The sequence below is a fragment of the Lithobates pipiens genome, unplaced genomic scaffold (assembly GCF_037356315.1).
Source record: "Lithobates pipiens isolate NorthernLeopardFrog02 unplaced genomic scaffold, aLitPip1_a1.2 Scaffold_28, whole genome shotgun sequence".
Lineage (NCBI taxonomy): Eukaryota > Metazoa > Chordata > Amphibia > Anura > Ranidae > Lithobates > Lithobates pipiens.
In genome coordinates, this window is record NW_027507789.1 from 107,244,585 (window position 1) to 107,268,288 (window position 23,704).

The following is a 23,704-nucleotide window of genomic DNA, read 5'->3' on the forward strand; positions in this document are numbered from 1 at the left end:
CAACAATGCAGATACTTTTTGTTCAAGTATTGTCGTATTGTGCTCCTTGAAACAATCACCCCTTCTTTTTCCAGAGCAGCCTGTATTTCTCCTAAGGTTACCTGCGAGTTTTTCTTTGTATCCCAAACAATTTTTCTGGCAGTTGTGGCTGAAATCTTTCTTGGTCTACCTGATCTTAGCTTATTATCTAGAGATCCCTGAATTTTCCACTTCTTAATAAGTGATTGAGTGGCATATTCAAGTCTTTGGATATTTTATATCCAATTTTCATCTTTGTAAAGTTTCATTACCTTGTTACGCAGGACTTCTGACAGTGCTTTTCTGTTCCCCATGATTCAGTATCTAGCTTGCTCGGTGCATCCATGTGAGGGCTAACAAACACATTGACTTCTTATACACTGATTGCAATTTAAAAAGCCACAGATGTGGAAAATTAACCTTTTTAATTCCCATTTTGTGTGTCTGTACCAAGGCCAAACATTCCAGGGGATAGAAACTTTGCATCTGGGCCATTTGGGTAATTTCTGTTATTACAGTGCACCCGGACAGTATTCACAGCTCTTCACTTTTTTCATATTTTGTTATGTTAAAGCCTTATTCCAAAATGGATTAAATTCATTGTTTTCCTCAAAATTCGACAAACAATACCCCATAACAACGTGAAAGAAGTTTGTTTGAAATCTTTGCAAATTTCTTAAAAAAATGGAAAAAAATCACATGTACATAAGTATTCACAGCCTTTTCACAATACTTTTTTGAAGCACCTTTGGCACCAATTACAGCCATGAGTCTTTTTGAGTATGAGCTACAAGCACAGCCATTTTCAGATCTCTCCAGGGTTGTTCAATCGGGTTCAAGTCTGGGCCCTGGCTGGGCTGTGCTTAGGGTCATTGTCCTGTTGGAAGATGAACCTTTGCCCCAGTCTGAAGTCCAGAGCGCTCTGGAGCAGGTTTTCATCAAGGATGTCTCTGTACATTGCTGCATTCATCTTTCCCTTGATACTGACTAGTCTCCCAGTTCCTGCCTCTGAAAGACCTCCCCACAGCATAATGCTGCCACCACCATGCTTCACTGTAGGGATGATATTGGCCAGGTGATGAGCGGTGCCTGGTTTCCTCCAGACATGAGGCTTGCAATTTAGGCCAAATAATTCAATCTTTGTTTCATCAGGCCAGAGATTTTTGTTTCTCATGCTCTGAGAGTCCTTTAGGTGCCTTTTGGCAAACTCCATGCAGGCTGTTGTATGCCTTTTTACCTAGGCGTGGCTTCCATCTGGCCACTCTACCGTACAGGCCTGATTGGTAGAGTGCTGCAGATATGTTTTTTTTTCTTCTGGAAGGTTATCCTCCCTCCACAGAGAAAAGCTGGTGCTTTCACAAAGTAACCATCAGGTTCTTAGTCACCACCCTGACTAAGGCCCTGCTCCAATTGCTCAGTTGGGTCAGGCGGCCTACTATAGGAAGAGTCCTGGTGGTTCCAAACTTCTTCCATTTATGGATGATGGAGACCACTATGCTGATTGGGACCTTCAATGCTGCAGACATTTTTTTTTCTGTACCCTTCCCCAGATCTGTGCCTCGATACAATCCTGTCTATGAAGTCTACAGACAATTCCTTGGACTTGGTTTGTGCTCTAACATGCACCTCATATAGACAGATGTGAGCCTTTCCAGATCGTGTCCAATCAACTGAATTTACCACAGGTGAACTCCAATCAAGTTGTAGAAACATCTCAAGGATGATCAGCGGAAACAGGATACACCTGACCTCAATTTTGAGTGTCATGGCAAAGGCTGTGAATACTTCTGTACATGTGATTTTTTTTTTTATTGCAAGTCTCCCTTGCAGAGGTTTTCAGAATTGTATCTTCCATCCAAAGCACAAACAGTAAAGTGACACTAAATGTTCCACTTTTTTTTATTATTATAAAAATAGAAACCATGCCTATATTTACCTGCTCTGTGCAGTGGTTTTGCACAGAGCAGCCCCGACCCACCTTCTTATGGCCCAGCCCCCCGCTCATATGTCACAGGTTTTGATTGACAGCCATTGGCTCCTGCTGCTATCAATTTGTCCAGTGAGGACAGCAAAAGCATCTGGAGCTGCTGCGTTCATGCACACCGCTCAGTCGGATTGGGCTTGGGTCGGAAAAAGTCCAGCATATACCTGTCCAATTCATGTGCTAATGGTTCTTAGGACATAACAGATTACAGATAGTGGTAAAGGACCAATCACAGCGGCCCTTTACCATGTGCCCAATCACAGCTGATCACATGTAAACAGACTTGCTAGTTTATGGCAGTCCTTTCCTCACACACTGTGTGTGGAGAAATGAAAGCCAATAATCAGCAAAGTTGACAGCACATTGTTTACACTGATAATCATGGCACTGGTTATTAGTGCAGCTCTGTCAGTGCCCATCAATGCAGGTCAGTACAGCCTCATCAGTGCCCATCAGTGCAGCCTCATCCACACACATCATTAAAGAAGAACAATTACTTACTTGCAAAATTGTCATACAAAGTGGGACAGCACTGAAATCTTAAAATCGGCAGGAGGGGGGTAAAAGTGCTCAGTAGGCAAGTGTTTAAATTATTTTAACTAGTTCTGGCCAGCTCAGTAAATTGTTTTAAATAAGAGCTGTATGCATCCCTAAGGCTGGATTCACCCCTAGGCATTTTTAGTGCTTTTTTCATTTTGCAGATTTGCTCTACAGAACGTGTTCCATAGGAAACCATGTTAAATGGACTGCAGTGCAAATCTGCAAAATGCAAAACACTAAAAATGCCTAGGTGTGAATCAGGCCTATATCCTTACTGTATATTAACATTTATAGGTAATAACACCAGAGCTGGTTGATCCAGGAAATATCCGATTGCTTCCTGGGGATCAGGTTTTTCTTTTCCCAACTGGAGCAAATTGGATTATGCTTATTGAGGTTTCTGCCTTCCTCTGGATCAGCTCCGGGCGCATTGAATTGTGTATGTGTTTGTTTCTGTTGGTTAAACAAGATGGATGTGTCTCTTCTTCTTACCTTTTTCCCCAACCTGACTATGTTGCTTTAACCACTTTCTTACTGGGCACTTAAACCCCCTTCCTGCCCAGATCAATTTTCAGCTTTCAGCGCTGTCGCATTTTGAATGACAATTGCGTGGTCATACAAGACTGTACCCAAATTAAATTTTTTGAATTTTTTCCCCACAAATAGAGCTTTCTTTTGGTGGTATTTGATCACCTCTGCGGTTTTTATTTTTTGTTAAAGAAAATGTAAAAAGACAGAATATAAAAAAAAATTCTCATTTTTTTAGATTTTGTTATAAAATTTTAAAACGGGTAATTTTTCTCCATCATTGATGTACGCTGATGAGGCGGCACTGATGGACACCGATAGGTGGCAGTGATGGGCACTGATGGGTGGCAATAATGGGCACTGATCGGTTACACTGATAGGCAGCACTGCTAGGTGGCACTGATTGGCACCACTGGTGGGCATTGATAGGTTGCACTCATGGGCATTGATAGATGGGTACTGGCAAGTGGCAATGGCAGTGGGTTCTAGTGTGCACAGATGAGGCAAATCGAAAAATAAGAGCTTTACAATTTTTTTTTTTTTTTTTTTGTACTGTCACAAGTCAGTGTCCCTGATTACCGCCACCACACCTGTTATGTACTGCACTGGTGACAGTATGTTAAAAACAAAAATGAAGTGTGTTTTTTGTTTATTAATTTTCCAAAAAATTCTGACAAAAAAAATAACAACTTCAAAAAACTTGCCATGCCTCTTTCTAAATACCTTGGATTGTCTACTTTCCAAAAAGGGTATTTGTACTGTCCCTGCCATTTTCGGGCCTCAAGAAATGAGATGAGGACTGATCAATTTTCAGATATGTCCCAAAATTTGTGGACTCTATAACTTTCACAGACTAAATATTCTACACTGGTTTGGGTTATTTTCACCAAAGAGATATGCAGAAAACACTTTGACCTAAACTTTATTTGCAAGATTTCAATGAGGACAGACACATTTTTTTTTCTCTAAATTTTTAGTCTTTTTTTATTTATTTTTTTAGTTTTTTTTTAATTCTGTCTTTTTAAATTTTTTTAACAAAAAATAAAAACCGCAGAGGTGATCAAATACCACCAAAAGAAAGCTCTATTTGTGGGAAAAAAATAAAAAATTTAGGGTACAGTGTTGTATGACGGCGCAGTTGCCATTCAAAGTGCGACAGCGCTGAAAGCTGAAAACTGGCCGGGGCAGTAGTAGTAGTAGAAAGTAGTAAAAGTGCCCTGTATTAACCACTTTCAGACTGGACCATTTTGCTGGCTTAAGACCAGACTACTTTTTGGGTTTCGGCACTGTGTCGCTTTAACTGATAATTGCGTGGTCGTGCGACGTGGCTCCCAAACAAAATTTACGTCCCTTTTTTCCCACAAATAGAGCTTTCTTTTGGTGGTATTTGATCATCCCTGTGGTTTTTATTTTTTCGCGCTATAAACAAAAATTGAGCGACAATTTAGTTAAAAACATATAATTTTTAACTTTTTGCTATAATAAATATCCCCCAAAAATCTATATAAAAAAAACGTATTTTTTCCCTCAGTTTAGGCCGATGCGTATTCTACATATTTTTGGTAAAAAAAATCACAATAAGCGATTGATTGGTTTGTGCAAAATTTATAGCGTTTACAAAATAGGGGATGCTTTTATGGCATTTTTATTAATATTTTTTTTTTTTTTTTTACTAGTAATGGTGCTACACAAATGCACCGATTCCTGTGTAAATGACACTGGTTTAACCAGGGCGTGGCAATGTAGGGGTTAAGTGTGTGTTGGGCTGTGTGTTAGTGAACACTGATCTCTGCTCCAATCACATGGAGCAGAGATCAGTGTCACTTGTTGCTAGGCAGAATGGGGAGATGCTGTTTACATCAGCATCTCTCTGTTCAGCCTCCCCGTGGGACGATTGCGGGTATCCCCGCGGCGATCGAGTCCGCGGGACCCGCGACCAGATTCACGGGGTGCCGACCGGCACGCACGCAATGACAGGGCGGAATTTGCCTGCCTGTGCCATTCTGACTACGTACATCGTCGTGCGTCGGTCGGGAAGTGGTTAAAGTGGTTAAACACATTACATTCAATTAAATACATTACATTACTGTACAATTCATACCGCAACACAAGATAATTAGGAAATTAGGGATGCAACTAACGATTATTTTCATAATCGATTAGTTGGCTAATTTATTGTTTTGATTAATCGGTTAATAACCTTAAAAAAAAAAAAAAAAAAAAAAAAAAAGTGTGGTATATAATTTTAGTTAATATGTAAAGTTTTTAAAAAAAAAGGCAATTTATTCTTAAATATCTCTATGTAGTGGTAAATATAAATACCCAACTATATGGTTAGGGAGCAAAATATCTAATCTACAATGAGAATAACAGACGAGATTATACTGTATATGCTATTAGAGGAGAGATATATAATATTAAAGGTCGAATCTAGTAAATATCATCAGACTCGGATCACATTTTTTGTATTTAAAAACAAAACAATGTCTTCCTTAAAAAAAATAAAATGTAATTTTAAGAAAGTTAGTTCGTTCAATTTTCAAATTGTTAGTGGGGGTCAAATCGGCGTTCGTTTTCAACCACAGTGACGGGAAAATTTGGAAACAATAGAAAACGTCTTGGTCAAAGGAATTTTCAGACAGTGTATTTTGTTTTCGTTCAGAAATTAGAATTATTTTAAAAACAGAATGTTAAAAACAAGTGAAAATGTCAAACATTCAGTGAATGTACAAAGATTTTTCATCTGAATATTCTTGTCTGAAAATTGACACGGGCCAGCATAACTCTCCGTACACACCTATGCAGTTTGCTTTTGATCTGTTTCTGCAGTGCTTTTTGCTGTGCGTTTTGATTTTTGGGCACGTGATTTTGCTGCAATTTGCATTGTTGCATTTTTTTTTGTGCCTAATTTGTTGTTGGGCAGATTAAAAAACACAAATTGCTGCAAAAATTGTTTCTGCAGCTTCTCCTGAATTTTATTGAACCAAAAAAAGCACTGTTTTGTGTTTAAAAAAAAAAAAAAAAAAAAAAAAAAAGCCCCTGACCCTTTCCAAATATGCTGCGGCTGAAAAAAAGCATAGATGTGAACGTGTCTCATAGGAAACCATTTACAGTAAATGAACTGAAGTGCATTTCTTTAAAAAGCACCAAAAAAAATGTGAAGGTCTAATGCCACATACACACGATCGAATTGTCCAGCAAACAATCTGGCGGATTGTCCGGCGGACTTTCTACTGAACGGACTTGGCCACACACGGACACACAGAAAGTCCGGCGTTTGCTAGCGCGATGACGTACAGCACGTACGACGGGACTAGAAAAAGGAAGTTCAATAGCTTCCTTTTCGTACTTGCTTCTGAGCATGCGTCATTCTTAGTCCGCCGGACTAGCATACTGACGAACGTATTGTCCGCTGAAACCCAAGTCCGGCGGAAAGATTGGACTGCAAAAATACTTTCTAAGTCCGCCGGACTTTACGCTGAGAAAGTCCGCTGAAGCCCACACACGATCGAATTGTCCGGTGAAATGCGCTTCGGCGGACTAAGTACGCCGGACAATTTGATCGCGTGTACGCGGCATAAGAATTTTAATAATAATAATGGAGTTAAAGGGCTAATTTTTTTTTTTTTTTTTTTTTTATAGTACAAAAAAAGCAGATAATCGCTACTGTAAGCGGTTAATTTTTTCACTGTAGAACTGTGAAAGTAATATTTACAGTAGCGATTATTTGCTCTTTTTGTACTATAAAGGGCTCATTTTATTTTATTTTATTTTTTTTCTTTAACCCCGTTATGTTACTGCCTGATTAATCGGTTATAAAAATAGTAATCGATTCATTTCATAATTAGTTGTTTCAGCCCTAAACATTATCAATAGTTGCAAATGAAAGAACCACTTATCAGCATGTTTTTATGTTTTTTTTATTCAGTTGACATAGTCCAACTTGTATTGTTTTGAATAGATCTGTCGTATATGTGGGGCTGGTTTGTGCTGCAGGGCAGACTTTGCCTTGTGACTTTATTCTGTAATTGCAAAGCAAACTCACCCATGTCTTGGCAACAGGAACTGAGTCACTCCTGCTTTGTTGTTGTAGTTTCATAACAGCCAGGTACAAGGTACAGCATGACCATGCCATGAACAGAGAAATCATATGACAACTTGTACGTTCGGCTACAAGTGGATCATTACCTTTTTTATCTCTCTCCTCTTTACCTTGTGACTGTGTCCACTAAGGCTGGATTCACACCTATGCATTTTTAGTGCTTTTTGCATTTTGCAGATTTGCACCACAGAATATGTCCCATAGGAAACCATGTTAAATGGACTGTAGTGCAAATCTGCAAAATGCAAAAAGCACTAAAAATGCATAGGTGTGAATCCAGCCTAACACAAGGTCCATGCCTAAAATATTTAACAAATGTTTCATACATTTAAGCAAAATGTCAGTCGCTGCTTCTAAATTTGGGAAGGAGATCCTAAATGTGTCTACTATGATGTGCAAATGGAGCTACTCTTTATATCCATCCATAACTGGTGCTACAGCTTGGAGTAGATGAAGGATTAATGCTCTAATATTTTACCAGGTTTACCCTGTCACTGAATCTTCACTTAGACCCCTTTCACACCGGGAGTTTTTCCCCGAGGTGATCGAGGCCGAGGGACCCGCGACCGGATTCACTAAGCTTCCCGCGGGAGCGTGCCCCAGCCGCCTCTTAAAGGGCAATGTACAGGTACATGATTCTGCCTGTACATGCCCTTCTGCCGATGTATAGTGGCTTGAGGCGGTCAGGAAGTGATTAAGCTACCCCAGTGTGAAAGCCTGAGTGCTTTCACACTGGTGGCAGTGCTCTTGTAGGACAGGAAAAAAAAGTCCTGCAAGCACTGGGGTGGTGTATACAGCGCTCCTCCACTGCCCCTGCCCATTGAAATGAATGGTGCTTTGGCAGCGGCACAAAATGGGTGGTATTAAGTTAACCCTTTCTTCAGCCGCTAGGGGGCCAAAAAGCGTCTCTAACACCCGCACTGCCCCAGTGTGAAAGGGGTCTTAAACTGGTTGTAAACCCTTACAGACCACTTTGACCTACAGGTAAGCCTAGATTAAGGCTTACCTTTAGGTCCAAGAAATATCTCCTAAACCTACACGGTTTAGGAGATATTTGCAAAAGACAGGCACCGCTGTCTACAGTGCATGCGCCGTAGTCAGTGGCACTGAGCATGACACTGCTAACGGCGACCATGCCGTTGGTGGCAGCTCCCGCGCGCATGCGTGGGAGTGACGTCATCACGTTTTTGGTCAGTCACAGCCCTGGACCTGCGATACCTGGAAGTCAGTCCAGGATAGAAGCCGTGACCGGTGGAGGAGATTGAGGGTTGCTTCGGGGGCTTCCATCTCGGGTAAGTTATTCATAATAAGCTAGTATGCTATGCATACTAGCTCATTATGCCTTTTGCCTTTTTAAGGGTGCATTTATTTTTTAATTCTTGATTTTAGTTTACTTCCTCTTAAAAGGGATTGTAAAGTCAGAAGGTTTTTTTATCTTAATGCATTCTATGTGGAGCAGCCCCCCTAATACTTACCTGAGCCCCATCTTCCTCCAGCAATGTCCACGAGGGTCTCGGCTGTCTGAGACTCTCCTTCCTGATTGGCTGAGACACAGCAGTGGTGCCATTGGCTCCCACTGCTGTCAACCAATATCAGTCAGCCAATCAGGCAAGAGAGTGGGGTGGGGACCGTGCCGTGTCTGAATGGACCCAGGGACCTGCAGCTTGACTTGCACTGCAGCTGGGCTTCGGTGCCTCATAACAAGCTGCTTGCTGTAGGGGTACTCGACAGGAGGGAGGAGCCAGCAGCACAGAAGAGGCACCCGAGAAGAGGAGGATCTGGGCTGCTCTGTGCAAATCCACTGTACAGGGCAGATAAGTATAACTGCTTTATAAGTATAAAGCAGATTAGTATATAAGTTATAGAAAAAAAAATAAGACTTTAGAATCACTTGAAAATGTATGACTAAAGGCAAAACTTTTTTTTTGGTTTTGGATAGAGTGGAGAGGGATTAGAACCCTGGTCAATGTCCCCATTAGGGAGATTTCATCCTCTCTATTTATCCTTTTTACCATTATCATTGAAAGTGAAAGTAAAAGAAAATCCTACATTTTGCGTTGCCCTCAGAAAAGGGGATTACTTCCAATGGGGACACTAGTTCTGGTGACCTGGGGGTCCCTAAGGAATTCCCTTCATTTGTAGGGATTTCCTCTCGCTTCCTGTTTGGCTATAGGACAGGAAGTGAAGGGAAATCTCTGAAATCAGATGCAGATGGCAGAAAAAAATATGACAGTTTATAAATTTCCCTTACTCTATCCAAAATGAAAAATAAATTGCTGCCTATATTTCTACTTTAAGTTATATAGAATCCAGAAGGAAAAAAGTGCAAAAAACCTTCTTCTCTCTTGTTGAAAAAGTAAGGCTTCCTTTAAACTTGCAGTTAGGGGATGGCAAAAATGTGCGGTTGAGCTGTGTTTTTGCCACCCACCAATCGCCCCCCTTTAAGCTGCAATAGGCAGCAGATGGGGATTCTTACATGCCACGGGCACGATGCTTTACTTCGTGCCCGTGGCAAAGTTCCCAACGTGTACCGATTCAACGCTACTTATTCAAGTAAATGGCACATTTGTCTGCAAAAAAGGGGTTAAAACAGACAGTGAGGAGGCATTGCATCGCTTCCTCACCGCTTGTCATTAGCCTCTGGAGCTCAATCCGAGCGTAGATTGGGCATTAGAGGCAAGAGGGAGATTTAGATGCATGTCTACCCTTACAGGGAGGTCAAATGAAACTCTGGTTAGAAGATTTCTATTTGGCTGCTGGAGCGTTGGATAGATCTTATGAGTGATACATTTAATCAGTCTTCACTCGCACCATTTATAAGATAGAGGAGGGAATGTTATGTCAGTTTATTTTTTTGCTTTATGTATATCATTGGAGAGATTACCCTTCAATTCCTGTCCTGGAGATGCAACAGGAAGTCTGAGGAAACCGCTACAAAGTAAGGGGAAAACTGTGGAATTCTCTGCTTTTCTGTCTTGGTGATGATGGTTACCAGGGCAAATTTGGAAGGTGAATCTCCTCAGAGAGGCAATAAAACATGACCGGGGTTCTACTCCTTCCTCATTCTCTACAAAACCAAAAATGTTTTATTTTTTGCTTTTAGATACGTTTTAAAAGGACTGTATAATGGTTATTGTGAGCCTGGTTGGTGAATGGCCAAGGCGGAACAGTTGTCTCTCTTCCTTTTCCAGCCCTAGTGAGTCTGATAATGGTGACAGGTGATGCAGGGGTAATGAAGGGCCACAAGTACTGGCAGCTGTAGTGAAGTCTAAACTGTAAAGTTGATGTAGACATGGAGAAATGTCATCTAGGCAGGCAGACATCAGCAGGAGGTCACTGGAACAGTAGCCAGCAGACATGTGTGATATCAAGGGACAAACCAGAATCAGACAAAGTCTAGTGCATGGGTGCTCAACCTGTGGCCTTACAGCTTTTGCGGAACTACATGTCCCATCGTGCCTTTGGGAGTCATGCTTATAACTATCAGCCTGGCAATGCCTTATGGGACTTGTAGTTCAGCAGTAGCTGGAAGGCCACCGGTTGAGCGCCCATGGTCTAGTGCAGAGATCTTCAAACTATGGCCCCCCAGCTGTTGCGGAACTACACGTCCCATGAGGCATTGTAAAACTCTGACATTCACAGACATGACTAGGCATGATGGGAATTGTAGTTTCTGAACAACTGGAGGGCCATAGTTTAGAGGCCCCTAGTGGATAGGCCAACAGGAGCAGGTCAGGCTAACTGGCCAGGGTCAGTAATAGAAGGTGACGGTGATAATCGGCGGTGAAATCCAAAAGCGGGAAAGGATTATAAGCTGAATCAACACAATGCTTCACTATGTCAAGTCAGGCAAAGGAACAGCTGAAGACCACTCAGCAAGGTAGCTGGGGAGAGCTAGGCCATAAGACTGACCTTCAGGCTCTCTCTCTCTTTTTTTTTTTTTTTTATAGAAATGTTTTTATTGGTCTCCTGAAAGGAGAAAATTATAAGTACAATGCAACAGTGCATCGTACAGTTAATATTAAACCACAACATTTAGTGTACATTCAATCTCTCAATTATCGTATATTCACATGTTCAGGTCAGTCTCCTCGGGTCAGTACAATAGACAAAGAAATAAAAGAGAAGAGACAAAAAAAAGGAAAAAGGGGAATAGGAAGGAAAAGAAAAAAATAGGAACCGTTGACAGATATCTTAGCAGTAAACAGTAATCAGCAAAGTGTTTAGTCATTACATGGACCCATTCTGAGCAGGCGGGGATATGGGGTATCTGCAACCACACCCATCAGACCTTCTCCTCAGTACAGTAACTACACTCCAACTCAGCATCCCCAAATCTTATTACATTTTGAGGGACATTTCCGGCTCATATAAGTCAATTTGTAGAGGGGGAGAGCAGAGTCAATCAAACCCCTTCCATTGCGAGATCCTGGGGGGGGGGGGGGGGGGGTCTGGTTTCTTCCAGTTAAGGAGGATAACCTTCCTGGCATAAAATGCTGCATAGAATATGAAAAACTGTCTGTGTGTACTCCGTCACATATACCCAAGAGTAGGACCAAAGGGTCCAGACCCATCGAGAGATTTCCCACTGAGTTTAGCACTTCCACCACCTCTCTCCAGAAAAGCTGAATAACCGGGCACTCCCACATCACATGTAGGAATGTCCCCAACTCCGTGGTACATTTCGGACATCTATCTGAGCATGACAGATAAATCCTTGAGAGTCTTTGCGGGGTATAATAGGCTTTATGGATGAATTTAAGCTGTATAAATCTATCTTTTGCGGAGATCATTAAAGGAATATAGTTTCGAAACCCCTCCTCCCAGTCCTGCTCCGTCAGAGCCGGGAGGTCCGACCGCCATCTGTGGAAGAGTTTAGCCCCACCTCCAGGCTCCGGGGAGGAGATTCTCACATATAGGGAGGAAAGAATGTGATCCATATTTTTGGTTATCAAAATATTTTCAACCTGATGCGAACGCAAGGAGACCCTGTTGGGGAACTGGGCCTGTACTGCATGACGCAGCTGCAGGTATCGGAAAAACATTCTAGTAGGTAAATCAAATTCTTCTCTCAGGGAATCAAAGTTAAGAAGTACACCCCTGGGCATGACATGCTGGATGGTCGTAATACCGTATTTGGCCCACAGAGCAGGGTTCGGGATGGAATTTATGTGCTGCAGCCTTGGGTTGCCCCATAATGGAGTATGTGGCGAGACATCGGCAGGGTCATTGAGTTTCGCCGTCACCTGCATCCACACTCGAGCCGTAGTTCGCATAGGGGTGGTAATATCAGGGTGGGCCCTCTAAAGACCAGATTACTAAGTGCAGCATAGGAGCCCAAGATTGCGACCTTTAAGTTAACCGACGGGTTGGACCGAGATTGAGCAAACCACCACCTCACCGTCACTAGTACCGCCGCCCAATAATACTGTTTCAGGCATGGTAGAGCTAACCCCCCACCAGATAAGGGTAACTGGAGGGCATCTTTTGCAATTCTGGGTGTCGCTCCGGCCCATATAAAAGTACCAATCGTCTGATCCACCTTCCTAAAGAAGGAGTTTGGAATCGGGACAGGGGTGTTTCTAAAAACATACAAAAATTTTGGAAGGAATGTCATCTTAAACAAATTAACTCTACCCACTGGTGACAATGGCAGGGACTTCCACGTTTGGCATTTGGCAGTCAGGTCCTCCAGGACCGGGTATACATTATCATCCAGATAATGTTTGGGGTCACCCCGTATCACTATCCCCAGGTATCGAAACTTCCAAACATATTTCAGGGGCGTTGGCGTAACCATATCCTGGGGATCCTGAGAAAGTGGGAACAGCATGGATTTATCCCAATTAATTCATACCCCAGAAAAGGAGCCAAATTCATCGATAATTTTAAGGGCCTGTACCAGGGATGAGGACGCGTCAGGGAGGTAGAGGAGGGCGTCATCCGCGTACAAAGATATCTTGTCTGTAAGGGGACCCACCTGCAACCCCCCGACCTCTTCCGACGCTCTCAGAAGTATGGCCAGGGGTTCTATGGCCAGCGCGAAGAGGTCAGGGGAAAGAGGGCAGCCCTGCCTCATGCCCCTGCCCAGGGAAAACGACTCAGACACCACCCCATTTGTGCGAATTCTGGCTATGGGCCTTTTATAGATTAGCTTGATCCAGGATATAAATTTGGGGCCAAAGTTAAAGCGTTCTAGAACCCTCCAGAGAAATTGCTATTCAACGGAGTCAAACCCCTTTTCCGCGTCCAGTGAGGCGACGACTCCCCGCGTGGCCTTCGCTTCCGCCCGAGAGATATGAGTGTATGCCTGGCATAAAGCCCGTTTGATCACCCCAGACTAGGCTCAAAATCACAGAGTTAAGCCTATTTGCCAGGATCTTAGTGACAATTTTGGCGTCGACATTGAGTAGCGAAATTGGCCGGTACGATGAACAACATTCAGGGTCTCTATTGGGTTTGGGGATTACGATGATCACCGCCTTGGACATCGTGGGTGGGAGGTCTCCCTCCTCCAGCATGGTTCGCAACAGGTCATGAAATTGTGGAGCGATCAGTTCCGCGTGAGTTTTGTAAAACTCCGCCGACGGTCCATCAGGACCCGGAGTGTTTGCAGTTTTAAGAGAAGCAATAGCCGCCTGAACCTCCTCAAGGGTGATCGGGGTGTCCAGTCGGGTACTGTCTGATTCAAAGAGCATCGGGAAGTCCACCCGGTCTAAGAATTGATCAAGGGCTTCCGAGGTGAAAACCTCTCTGGAGGTGTACAGGGCCTCGTAATATTGCGCAAACCTAGCATTTGATAGGGGTCTGATAGAACCTCTCCCCGTTCCCCCTTAACTATGGCTATGTGAGATACTGAGACTCTCTCTCTGGCCAACCACGCCAGAAGTCTACCCATCTTCTCCCCCTGTTCAAATATTCTCAGCGTTTGAGTCAATAATATCTTCCTGCTAGCCTCAGTTCTAAGCAGAGAAATATCCCTGTGGACCATCTGCAGTTCGGCATATGTCGTCCCATCACCTCCCTGTGTATAGACCCGTTCTAGCGTCAGTGCCCTTGTCTCCGCAGCCTCCAGAGCCAGCCTGGAGCTCTTCCTAGCTCTGGAGATGAAGGTCTGGTATTGACCTCTAGTATAGGCTTTGTAAGCATCCCAGAGCACCGGGGAAGCCACGGTGCCCTTGTTCTGCCTCCAAAAGGTCCCCATCTCCGCCTCCAACCCTGGGGCCACACGGTCATCCATAACCCAGTAGCTAGAAAGCCGCCACAAGGCGGGCCCCAAGTTTGGGCCCACCTCGAGCTTCAGTAGCATAGGTGCGTGATCGGAGATGCCTCTGGGTAGAATTTCCACTCCCAAGGTGTGGGGGAGCAGCAAAGCATCCGCCAACAGCAAATCTATTCTAGAAAATGAGGCACACGTGGCCGAGTGGCATGTATATTGTCTATCACCAGGGTGCTTCCACCGCCATATATCAGTGAACCCATACAAGTCCATCCATTTCAGAAGGGGGGAGCCCTGGACTGTGCCCGTCTGGAACCTGTCCAAAGACGGGTTCGGGGTCAAATTAAGGTCGCCCGCTATCAACACCCCGGCACCCGGGTAGAGCGCCATTATGGGGGTCAGTTTATGTAGGAGCTCCATGTTAGCAGGAGGGGGCACATAGATCCCCACCATAAGCATCTCCAGTCCACTGCACGTGGCATGAAGTGCCACATATCTACCACCTGGGTCTAAATGGAGATCAAGGAGACAGAACTGGAGAGACCTATGGACCAGAATACTGACCTCCCCTGGCGTAGACAGAGTAAGTAGAATGATAGTAGGCACCCACCCAGGGTTTCTTAAGGGCCAGCGTCTTCCCTCCGGTCAGATGGGTCTACTGGAGTATACAAATTTGTGGGGAGTACTTTTTAATATAGTTTTTTGTGGGCAGATGAGGTGTGTGTGTGTGTGTGTGTGTGTGTGTGTGTGTGTGTGTGTGTGTGTGTGTGTGTGTTTTTTCTTCTTTAGTCAACATACCAGCGGACAAGTTTTTAAAGTTGGGAGTGAAGTTCCTCCTTAAATAGCCTGCTTGGCACCACAGTGGAGATGAAAAAGATGAAGATAAAAGTGTGTATGCACTGTGCAGCGAACCCTTACACAGAGATATACTTTGAGCTGAGTTACAGTATATACACATGCAGGTGCACAGGTGGATATTATGTGTAGCTTCACCCCCTTCCAGTCTGTCCCCAGCTGCCTCCTGATTTAACTCAAAGCATATCTCTAGAGCAGGGGTCTCAAACTGGCGGCCCTCCAGCTGTTGCTAAACTACAAGTCCCATGATGCATTGCAAGGCTGAAAGTTACAAGCATGGCTCCCACAGGCAGAGGCATGATGGGACTTGTAGTTTTGCAACAGCTGGAGGGTCGCCAGTTTGAGACCCCTGCTCTAGAGATAAATGTGCTTATGTCTGCTCTCAACTGAACATGCAAGTCCTCAATGGCTGGAGTCATTGCTGATTATATATATATATATATATATATATATATATATATATATATATATATATATATATATATATATATATATATATATATATATATATATTATGCAGCACCATGGCAGCTACAAAGCTAATAGAGCCTACATATGGCAAACTTTTTTGAGCCCGAGTGCCCAAACTGAAATAAATAAGTTGGTTTTGTGTGGCAAAGTGCCAACATGGCAATTTGCAAAAGAGGGGTTGTGTGAGAGCGTGAGATGGGGGGTGTGTGTGAGAGGGAGAGGGGGCAGAGAGAGAGAGAGGGGTTGTGTGAGAGCGTGAGATGGGGGGTGTGTGTGAGAGGGAGAGGGGGCAGAGAGAGAGAGAGGGGTTGGGAGAGAAAGGGCAAACAGAGAGGGAGGCAGGGACAAAAATAGAGGAGTGTGAGAAAGATGCTGAGAGAGAAGGGGGACAGAGAGAGAGGGATTGGGACAGAGAGAGGGGGACACAGAGAGGGGGGACTGAAAAAGAGGGGGGCAGAGATGGAGAGAGAAGGGGGGCAGAGAGAGGGAGGGGGCTCAGAGAGAGAAAAGGATGTGAGAGAGAGGTAAGGGGACAGAGAGAGGGGAGACTGGAAAAAGAGGGGGCCTGAGAGGAGAGACCTCTAGCTCTGTCCTATTCTGCAGTCCCTGCTCTGCCTCCCTGCCACACAGTCTTTGTCTGCATGCAGTCAGTGTATAATTGTGCCCGGTACCCGTCTCCATCCTTGATCCGGGAGAGCTCTCTGCTTTTCCATCCAGTGGCTCCCTCACAGCCTGCTGCTCCCACTTGTCCTTGTCTTCCGGGCCCATAGTCAACCTGTTCTCCGGGGCTTCACTGTTGAAGAGGAGGTTTGATTAGTCCAGGCTCCGGAAGGCGCCAGGGATGCTGCGCCCGCTGCCCCTCTCTTCAGCAATCATATAAGCGGTGAAGCTCTTCTCTCCCTCCAGTGCTGTCAGGCCTGTAGCCTTCCGCGCAGAGGCTGGGGGGCTGCTCCACACTCACTCGTGCAGACAGTTTCCTGCACCTCGTCGCTGCTTACTGTCGTGATCTCCCCGCCACTAACCTGGACCCTCTCACGTGCCCAAAGAGATGGCCCTGTGTGCCAGCTGTGGCACGCGTGCCATAGGTTCGCCATTACTGTAAAAGAGGCTAAGATAGGCACCGTCTTTGGATGTTAATGATGGAAGGGTTTAGTTCTGCTTTAAGGGGGGATATCCCCTCGCTTTGTAGAGATCTCGTTTTGCTTCTTGCTCTTGGACAGGAAACTAAGTGAAACCCCCTAGATGGAACAGACCTAAAAAAACAGACAGGTTGGATGGGGTTTAACCCTTTCATGACTAAGCCTATTTTTGGAATTTGGTGTTTACAAGTTAAAATCCATATTTTTTGCTAGAAAATTACTTGGAACCCCCAAACATTATATATATTTTTTTAGCAGAGACTCTAGAGAAAAAAACGGCGATTGTTGCAATATTTTATGTCACACGGTATTTGCGCAGTGGTGTTTTAAACGCAACTTTTTGGGAAAAGGGACACTTTCATGAATAAAAAAAAAAAAACAGTAAAATTAGCCCAATTTTTTTGCGTAATATGAAAGATAATGTTACGCCGAGTAAATAGATACCAAACATGTCACACTTTATAATTGCGCGCACTTGTAGATTGACGACAAAGTACGGTACCTAAAAATCTCAATAGGCGACGCTTTAAATTTTTTTTACGGTTACCAGGTTAGCGTTACAGAGGAGGTCTAGTGCTAGAATTATTACTCTCGCTCTGACGATCGCGGCGACACCTCACATGTGTGATTTGAACACCGTTTACATACGCGGGCGCGACTTCCGTATGTGTTTTCTTTGCTTCGCGAGCTCGCGGGGACGGCGGGCGCTTTAAAAATCTTTTTTTTAATTTTTTTTATTTATTTTAAAATGACTAAATTGTTTAAAAAAATAAATAAAAATAAATTGATCACTTTTATTGCTGTCACAAGGAATGTAAACATCCCTTGTGACAGTAATAGGTGGTGACAGGTCCTCTTTATGGAGGGATCGGGGGGTCTAAAAGACCCCCCCACCCCTCCTTTACACTTCAATGTATTCAGATCGCTGAAAACGGCGATTCTAAATACCGGATATTTTTTTAAAACCGGCGCCATTGGCAGCCGAGTAAACGGGAAGACGTCGCTTCGGTGTTTACGATGAGGAGACTGGAACGAAGCCGATTACGGCTTCGTTCCAGTTCCTCCCCAGCAGCCGGAGGCGTCGGATCACTAATCGGTGCTCCCGATCGAGCGGGAGCAACGGTAACAGCGGCGAGAGACAGCGGGAGGGGGAGACGTCCCCTACCGCTCCTCCGGCATAACAGCCGAGCGGCTTTTAGCCGCATCGATTGTTATGCCTGGATAGCCAATCGCCTGCTGCAAAAAACGATGCCGGGATGATGCCTGCAGGTGCGGGCATCATCCCGGTATAACCCCCGGAAGCCGAGTACGCAGATCTGCGTACGCTCGGCGGGAAAGGGTTAATATCGACTTCAACAGAATGCTGGGGCTCTGTGTAGAATTGAGTTCAAAGTAGTAGAAAGCAAATTACACATCACCAGTCTGATTACATTTAGCACTTCTAATCCGGGACTCTATTGTTAAACATGTTTGCGCAAACCACATTAGAGGCTATTTTGGCATCCAATTTCCATTTCTTTTTAAATAAAACTTCTGAGCAGAAGTATCCCTTGGCAGAGGTGTTTATTATTCCTGTAGGATATGCCAACAGGCTCATGTAGCACCTGGGTCCAGGATTCCACAGGGATGTCTGAAGACTAAGCTGCTTGCAGGCATCACAACATACCTGCCCTGCCCTTCTGACTTTAGAAATATTTTAGGCCAGGTCAGATTCAATGTGCCATCTTATGCTCTGACCTGGCATCAATGCTATCTTAGTCCCTGTCTGAGTAATTTGCTTGTTTCAGGTCAGTGATTCAGAAGCGTCAGAACAACAACCAGGGATTTAGCATTTTCTGATGGATTAGCATTGGCTGTCTCTTGTGACAAGTTTCCTTTAAACCTTTTTATTTTCCTTAGTAATAGGCTCTGTTATTGGTGGTTCCCTCAGCCAACATGATCAATCCTGATGACTATTGGTGGGGGTGGGTTTAAAGCAGGTGTACTAAACCCTACATCAGGGATATGCAATTAGCGGACCTCCAGCTGTTGCAGAACTACAAGTCCCATGAGCCATAGCATGGCTCTGACGGCCACAAAGATGACACCCAGAGGCAGAGGCATGATGGGCCTTTTGCAACAGCTGGAGGTCCGCTAATTGCATATCCCTGCCCTACATGGAAAATGGGGAAAGTGTGTGACTAGGCCTTATATGTACATTGCTTCATTTTGTTATAGTTGTCTGTAATACAGAACATATATTTTTCTAAGTAAATGACCAAGACTCCTACAGTGCCTTGCGAAAGTATTCGGCCCCCTTGAACTTTTCAACCTTTTGCCACATTTCAGGCTTCAAACATAAAGATATAAAATTTTAATTTTTTGTGAAGAATCACCAACAAGTGGGACACAATTGTGAAGTGGAACGAAATCTATTAGAAAATTTAAACTTTTTTAGCAAATAAAAAACTGAAAAGTGGTGCGTGCAAAATTATTCGGCCTCTTTACTTTCAGTGCAGCAAACTCACTCCAGAAGTTCAGCGAGGATCTCTGAATGATCCAATGTTGTCCTAAATGACTGATGGTGATAAATGGAATCCACCTGTGTGTAATCAAGTCTCTGTATAAATGCACCTGCTCTGTGATAGTCTCAGGGTTCTGTTGAAAGCGCAGAGAGCATCATGAAGACCAGGAAACACACCAGGCAGGTCCGTAATACTGTTGTGGAGAAGTTTTAAAGCTGGATTTGGATACAAAAAGATTTCCCAAGCTTTAAACATCCCAAGGAGCACTGTGCAAGCGATCATTTTGAAATGGAAGGAGTATCAGACCACTGCAAATCTACCAAGACCTGGCCGTCCCTCTAAACTTTCAGCTCAGACAAGGAGAAGACTGATCAGAGATGCAGCCAAGAGGCCCATGATCACTCTGGATGAACTGCAGAGAACTACAGCTGAGGTGGAAGAGTCTGTCCATAGGACAACAATCAGTCGTACACTGCACAAATCTGGCCTTTATGGAAGAGTGGCAAGAAGAAAGCCATTTCTCAAAGATATCCATAAAAAGTCTCATCTAAAGTTTGCCACAAGCCACCTGGGAGCCACACCAAACATGTGGAAGAAGGTGCTCTGGTCAGATGAAACCAAAATCAAACTTTTTGCCCACAATGCAAAACGATATGTTTGGCGTAAAAGCAACACAGCTCATCACCCTCAACACACCATCCCCACTGTCAAACATGGTGGTGGCAGCATCATGGTTTGGGCCTGCTTTTCTTCAGCAGGGACAGGGAAGATGGTTAAAATTGAGGGGAAGATGGATGCAGCCAAATACAGGACCATTCTGGATGAAAACCTGTTGGAGTATACTAAAGACCTGAAACTGGGACGGAGATTTATCTTCCAACAAGACCATGATCCCAAACATACAGCAAAATCTACAAAGGAATGGTTCACAAATAAACGTATCCAGGTGTTAGAATGGCCAAGTCAAAGTCCAGACCTGAATCCAATCGAGAATCTGTGGAAAGAGCTGAAAACTGCTGTTGACAAACGCTCTCCATCCAACCTCACTGAGCTCGAGCTGTTTTGCAAGGAAGAATGGGCAAGAATTTCAGTCTCTCGATGTGCAAAACTGATAGAGACATACCCCAAGCGACTTGCAGATGTAATCGCAGCAAAAGGTGGCTCTACAAAGTATTAATGCAAGGGGGCCGAATAATTTTGCACGCCCCACTTTTTTTTTTATTAGTTAAAAAAGTTTCAAAAATCCAATAGATTTCGTTCCACTTCACAATTGTGTCCCACTTGTTGGTGATTCTTTATCTTTATGTTTGAAGCCTGAAATGTGGCAAAAGGTTGAAAATTTCAAGGGGGCCGAATACTTTCGCAAGGGACTGTATATGTGAATTGGATGGGTTTTGAACTGCATCTGATTCGCATGACACAGCATTTTCTATGGAGCCGGTTCACATGTATGTGGTGCAGCGGCAGTGCAAATTCGTTGCAAATTAAAAAAAAAAAAAAAGAGTCCTGTGCATTGTCTGACCTATCTGTTTTGAATATGAATTCAGTGACAAAAAAAATCCAAACCGGGCCCTTTCTGGTCTGATGTGGATTTTAAGGGGAACTTCATGCTAAGGTTAAAAAGAAAAAAAAAATGGCATGGGGTCCCCCCAAAATCAATACCAGACCCGTATCTGAGAATGCAGCCTGGTAGGTCAGGAAAGGTTGGGGGACCCGGTGACAGCTGATAAGTCATCCATTGTTAGTGGTTGTAAACCCCATTCATGAAATCTGACTTAGGCACATATATTTGTAGTGTTTAATTCTCTCTCCCTAAAGCTCTATATCCCGAGTCTTTCTGCTGCTCCATTCCTCTGTTACCAGCATGATAACTTCTAAGTTTTTCGAAACGGGAGATAAAAACAGCTGGAAATTTGTGTTGGGGAGGGTGTTTAGAGATAAGCAGAGAGTTTGTCTATTCACAGTACAGCACTAAAAATTTTTCTTTGTTCCTCTGCCTATGTGGAGTGGGGGTGTGTCCCTTTCCTCCAATCAGCTCTCACACAGTGTAAGCCCAGACTCCCTGCTGAAACAGGAAGAAAGATTTCTAACAGGATGTGCATTTTATAAAGAGTATATAAAGAAGCTGAAGACAGCAGATATACATGTAAAACTTGTTTAGGGAGATTTGTTTCATCTCTGTGTATCATCCAAGGCTGTTTACTTCGCTGGGTACAGGGAAGGGTTTACATCCACTTTAACCACTTAACAACCGCCCATTGCCGATTAACGGCTTCAGGGCGGTTGCTTAACTCTGAGAGGCCGTTAATTAACGGCCTCCCAGAATTCTGCTCTCGCGCGCCCCCTGGGGCGCGCACACGAGATCATCCGTGACCGCCGGGTCCAGTGGACCCGGCGCATCACGGATCACGGTAAACGGCCGCTCGTCGCGCCCGTTTACCACGTGATCGCTCCGTCAAATGACGGAGTGATCACTTGTAAACAAACCGGCGTCATAACATGACGCCGGTTCCTCCCTCCCCCTCTCTGTACCGATCGGTACAGCGGAGGGGAAAGAGATCGGTGTCAGCAGCGATGTGGGCTGCATCTGCAGTGCCCACATCGCTGCTCACCGAATTTAACCCCTCAATTCCCTGCCAATACTCTGCAGTACCCTGCCATTACTCTGCAGTACCCCCCATTACTCTGCAGTACCCTGCCATTACTCTGCAGTACCCCCCAATACTCTGCAGTACCCCGCCATTACTCTGCAGTACCCCGCCATTACTCTGCAGTACCCCGCAATACCCTGCCATAAATTGCCATACCCAGCCATACTCGGAGATACCCAGCCATACTCGGTTATACCCTGCAATACCCAGCCATAGACGCCCCCCCACCCCTCACCACCCTCCGGTGCTTCTACCAACTCGCCAGTACGATCAAAGCCAGAATCTTCTTCTTCTTTTTTTTTTTTTATTTCAGGCTTCCCAGCCTAGAGGTGAGATGTGGGGTCATATTGACCCCCAGATTTCACTGTAAAGAGGACCTGTCACCCCATATTCCTATTACAAGGGATGTTTACATTCCTTGTAATAGGAATAAAAGTAATCAAAAACTTATTTTTGGGGAAAAGAATGTCAAACTAAAATAAAGTAAAATGAACAATAAAAAAAAATAAAAAAAAATTTAAAGCACCCCTGTCCCCATGTGCTCGCATGCAGAAGTGAACGCATACGTAAGCCCTGCACACATATGAAAACGGTGTTAAAACCACACATGTGAGGTACCGCTGTGAACGTTAGAGCGAGAGCAATAATTCTAGCCCTAGACCTCCTCTGCAACTCAAAACATGTAACCAGTAAAAAAAATTTAAAGCGTCGCCTATGGGGATTTTTTAAGTAGCGACGTTTGGCGCCATTCCATGGGCATGTGCAATTTTGAAGAGTGACATGTTCGATATCTATTTACTCAGCATAACTTCATCTTTCACTTTATGCAAAAATTGGGCTAACTTTACTGTTTTTTTTTTTTTTGTTTTTTTTTAAGCACAAAACTGTTTTTTTCCCCCAAAAAAATGCGGTCGAAAAAATTGCTGCGCAAATACCGTGTGAGATAAAAATTTGCAACGACCACAATTGTATTCTCCAGGGTCTTTGCTAAAAAAAAATATATAATGTTTTGGGGTTCTCTGTAATTTTCTAGCAAATAAATGATGATTTTTACATGTAGGAGAGAAATGTCAGAATTGTCCTGGGTGCTCCAGAACACCTGATGGCGCTCCCTGCATGTTGGGCCTCTGTATGTGGCCACACTATGTAAAAGTCTCACACATGTGGTATCGCTGTACTCGGGAGTAATAGCAGAATGTGTTTTGGGGGTGTAATTTGTGGTATGCATATGCTGTGTGTGAGAAATAACCTGATAATATGACAATTTTGTGGAAGAAAAAAAAAAGGAAAAAAAATATTGATTTTGCAAAGAATTGTGGGAAAAAATGACAACTTCAAAAAACTCATCATGCCTCTTACTAAATACCTTGGAATGTCTTCTTTCCAAAAAGGGGTCATTTGGGGGGTTTTTGTACTTTTCTGGCATGTTAGGGTCTCAAGAATTGAAATAGGCCGTCAGTCTTTCAGGTGTGATCAATTTTCAGATATTGGCACCACAGCTTGTGGACTCTATAACTTTCACAAAGACCAAATAATATCCACCAATTTGTACTTATTTTTACCAAAGATATGTAGTGGTATAAATTTTGGCCAAAATTTATGAAGAAAAAATTACTAATCTGCTAAAATTTATAACAGAAACGAAGAAAAATTAATTTTTTCGCAGAATTTTCAGTCTTTTTTCTTTTATAGC

The 23,704-nt window shown here is 43.8% G+C and overlaps 1 protein-coding gene across 2 annotated transcripts in view; it reads left to right on the forward strand.

The window, feature by feature from the left end:
* The window catches only part of NBR1 (NBR1 autophagy cargo receptor), a 187,981-nt gene that overhangs the window by 26,319 nt on the left and 137,958 nt on the right, over positions 1-23,704 (forward strand). The window lies entirely within an intron of this gene.